Source organism: Montipora capricornis, chromosome 6 (genome assembly GCF_036669925.1).
Source record: "Montipora capricornis isolate CH-2021 chromosome 6, ASM3666992v2, whole genome shotgun sequence".
In the NCBI taxonomy this organism is placed as follows: Eukaryota; Metazoa; Cnidaria; class Anthozoa; order Scleractinia; family Acroporidae; genus Montipora; species Montipora capricornis.
The window spans coordinates 46,338,621-46,343,115 of NC_090888.1; positions in this window are offsets into that span (position 1 = coordinate 46,338,621).

Below are 4,495 nucleotides of genomic sequence, written 5' to 3' on the forward strand. Positions count from 1 at the left end.
ACGAATATCGTTGTCTATAAGAGTACAGAAACCTCTGAACTACATTCTATTTCTTTTTTACCACAATATTCAGGGAGGAAGGCATGTTCAAGTTTGGATTCGAGTTTATTCATTCAAGGTCAAAGTAAATGTTTATTTCAGAGCGTGCCCAAGATCAGAAAAAGAAAGAGCGAAGCGTTGTCAAAAACTTGCTAGCAATATGATTGGTTTATTTCCCAAAATGACGCGAACAGCGTTGTCAAGACTCTTAATTAGTCAATCAGATAGCGAGATTACTGATATTTGTTGTCTTTTTTTAATTTCTTGCTATTTCGTAACACTGCTTCAAAAAGTACATTATAAAAGGGCATTTCGTTGGGTGTCTCGAAAACGAAAAACCTTCAACCCTAGGCCTAAAGTTGGTTTTTAGACCTAGAGTGTAACAGTGTACATCCGACGGGAAATGATGGTGCCCGGCCACATGTGGAGAGTGGTTACTCAGCTGAATATGGCGGATCGCCTAGCTTTCACTTTGAAACAAGTTGTAGGGAATGAAGGACTTGAACTTCGCTTGAGGTGACTCAAAAAACCAACTTTAGGCCTAGGGTTAGCCAAATTGAGGGTTTTGGGTTACTTTTTCGAGTTTTCGGGGTCTTCGGGTCTTCTTTTTTGGGATACCCCATTTCGTTTTCATTGACAAAAATTGTATTGCTTGTCTGCAAATTGCTCATCAGTTTGCATTCGATTAAACTCATCATTGTCATAGTTCAAAATGAAATTTGGGTTAAAATCATTTTAACCCAGTTTGATTCTTCATTTCCTTAACTCAGTCAAGAATAATTAAAATTGCCACTATAAAAGAAATAAGAAAGTAATAATCAGGAGACACTAATCATCATCCTCTAATATGTACTCAGTATATTCCTTCCTAGAAAAACATATCCGAGCAGGTGTGGTTGTATTTTATCACTGCCTAAAACCACACCTAGTTTTTACTCAGATTAACATGATTTACTTATAGAAATGTCGTAAATTGCAGACAAAAACAAACAGATAACTCCAATTCAAAATTAGTGCTACCAAAAGCTATTCTCGATTTGATGCAGTACACGTGGGCAAAACGCCTTAATGAATATTAGTAACTTTAACCAATATTTCAGACATCATCATTAGTAACCAAGCTGTTACATCAGGATAGGGCTGCTTAAAGTCAACAGTAGCACACTCCGACGATACATCTGGATGCCACTATCAACCTCATTAGTAACCAAGCTTTTATAATAGGACAAGAATGTTAAAAGTCAATAGTAGCACACTCCGATGACACATCTGGATGCCACTATCAACCTCATTAGTAACCAAGCTTTTATAATAGCACAAGAATGTTAAAAGTCAATAGTTGCACACTCCGACGACACATCTGGATGCCACTATCAACCTCATTAGTAACCAAGCTTTTATAATAGGACAAGAATGTTAATAGTCAATAGTTGCACACTCCGACGACACATCTGGATGCCACTATCAACCTCATTAGTAACCAAGCTTTTATAATAGGACAAGAATATTAAAAGTCAATAGTTGCACACTCCGACGACACATCTAGATGCCACTATCAACCTCATTAGTAACCAAGCTTTTATAATAGGACAAGAATGTTTAAAGTCAATAGTTGCACACTCCGACGACACATCTGGATGCCACTATCAACCTCATTAGTAACCAAGCTTTTATAATAGGACAAGAATATTAAAAGTCAATAGTTGCACACTCCGACGACACATCTGGATGCCACTATCAACCTCATTAGTAACCAAGTTTTTACAATAGGACAAGAATGTTAAAAGTTAACAGTTGCACACTCCGACGACACATCTGGATGCCACTATCAACCTCATTAGTAACCAAGCTTTTACAATCGGACAAGAATGTTAAAAGTTAACAGTTGCACACTCCAACGATACATCTGGATGCCACTGTGAACCTCATTAGTATAACCAAGCTTTGACAATAGGAAACGATTTTTAAAAGCAGCAGTTGCACACTACGATGGTCTATATGGATCCTACTCTTAACATCACCAGTTCTAGCTGAAAACTGATCAGTTAAGTTATGCAGAAGAGATTTAAAATATTGGAAGAGAATATTCCCCAATTTCATCAAGATTGGCCAGAATGCCACGTTTTGTGTGACCTTAACGCAATAATAATATTGATACCTTTGTTGTAAAATATTGAGACTACATTCTACATGTATTTACTTCCTACTAGATATACTAAAGCCTCAAATGATGGAAATTTGACAGACGTTTATATTATTGTCGAAAGAAAGTCACAAGCCTTAGGCTCAAGCTACACGTAATTTGTTCCAAAATGTCATTGATAATGAATTAAATCCTGGAAAGCCACACATCTATGAATAATTACATTCTGGAGAGCCACATAGCAATAAGTATTTAGAAAGAAAGCTTCAATTTTACTTTCGCACACATGACATCGACATTGTGTTTTCCAATTTCTGTTTGTTCTTCATTTCTGTGAGCCTATCACCCTTGAAGGATTTAGGGCCATAACTTCTTAATGCATTATTTACATCTTTAAGAGAGTCAATTTATACGGCAAAAGCCCAATATAACCCAGAAGTAGTATTTCGCATAAACCATGTGCAATTCATAAAGCTGGATACTGCTCAGTTCTTCTTCGAGTAAAAACTCCACATCATCACGAATTCCAGTTGATCTAGAAAAAAAAGGCGATAAGCAAGTCTTAACTATGTTTTTTCCAGGGGTGTTGATATCTTTACTTTGGCAATCCTTCATGTTCGGAGATGTAGAACATTGAGTAGGTATTGAATCGTCAATTAACAATAAGCTTAGGAAATAAAATACGAAAGTCTGTTGCTTTCATCAAAATAACAATGTTCGCAAGACTTGAAAAGAACGTTTACAAGGCTCCTAATGTGAAATAAGCTTCTGGATTATGAAAATCTATCGCGAACAAACATTTTAAGCGAAAAATAACATCAGACACTTCTTTTCGAATTTTCCTTTCATTTTCCCCCAGTTTTACGTGACCACAAATGGCTCGATTGCAACTTACCTTACTTGAACAGCTGTCCGGCGGGTTAGTAAGACGCAGCCAGTATCATTGTTCATTTGATGTGAGATGACAATGGCATTTTCAAACGGCAATTCGGTGGAGTCAGCCAGCCAGCACCGATAACTTGATTTCTGCAAAGGCTAAGGTCAAGGCTGTTTAAAAATTCTCTTAGCCGTTCAAATAGCTCATCTTGATACAGTGGTGAATCCGGTGTATGACGAAGGAATACAACGATTAATCCAAACGATGAAGTGACGATTTTATCTGCTGTAGAAGCTTTTCCTTTAAACGGAGCTCCATCTACCGAGCAAATTCCTCTGGAAAGCGCACCAGCAGCTCAGACGGTCTCCATAACCTATGTTGCTTAACACATACCACTTTTTTCCTTGGATCTAAGAACTACGGGCTCTGTACCCGAGAAAATCGTGAATAACCTTCCGCGATGTCTTAGCCCGCGCAAGAAAATCACAATGATCAACGTGGCCGTGCCGTGCTCATGTGATTGAAACGTACCAACAAAATGGCTTATTCTCAAATGACAGAAACGCATGTTATTCGTCAAGGCTAAATTAGATTACTGACATGTTAATCCTATTACCCCTCTTTGTTGACAGAAGAGTCATTACTGAGTAAACCACAACTTAATTGGATTCAGAAATCGGGTACTTCCAGTTCAGACCCACTTGCGTCTCGTCATGTCAAGCGTCCTAAGAGTTTTGTCCCCCATTGTCTGAATACTAGCTGACACGCCAAAGTACCTATTACTTTGACAAAAATGGAAAACAACACTATAATAAGACAAGGAACTGTGATTAACAATATGAAAGGATATATGGCGTTACCAAATGTCATGTTTGCGCGAGGTTTAGAATTTAAATGTAAAATTAGAGTTTGCAAACGATATCGACTGTGACGTTGTTTAACTTTCGATGACAATTTACTCTTCGACTGCTTTGTGAATAATCGTTTGTGCATGCAAGTATGGTCTTCATCGAACAAATCGTAGCAGAGAAAAAGGCTTTGGTGTGGTACCAGAGAACATACAGTAAATTGTCTTTCCGAAAAATCGCTGAGGAATGTGGAATATCAAAGTCGTCTGCGCACCGAATTTGCAAGGCAGATCATGTCAAGCGTCCTAAGAGTTTTGTCCCCCATTGTAGGATTTTATTGAACAGTATTCTTTTTAATAAATGGGGCTATGGGACGTTTCCCGTAGCCATTTACTCCAATTGTTGATTGGTTCCATTTTTGCGCAGTAAACATAGCTCAGGCAAGGCAGCATGATTGGGTTGTGCTTATACATTATAGGGGAAAAGACGGCATAAATTAAGAGTGAATGTCCGTAAAAATCAAGCAACCTTTGAATTCCGTGGCAAACCTTGAAAAATCGATTTGCTCATACTTCCAAGTTTGAAAGA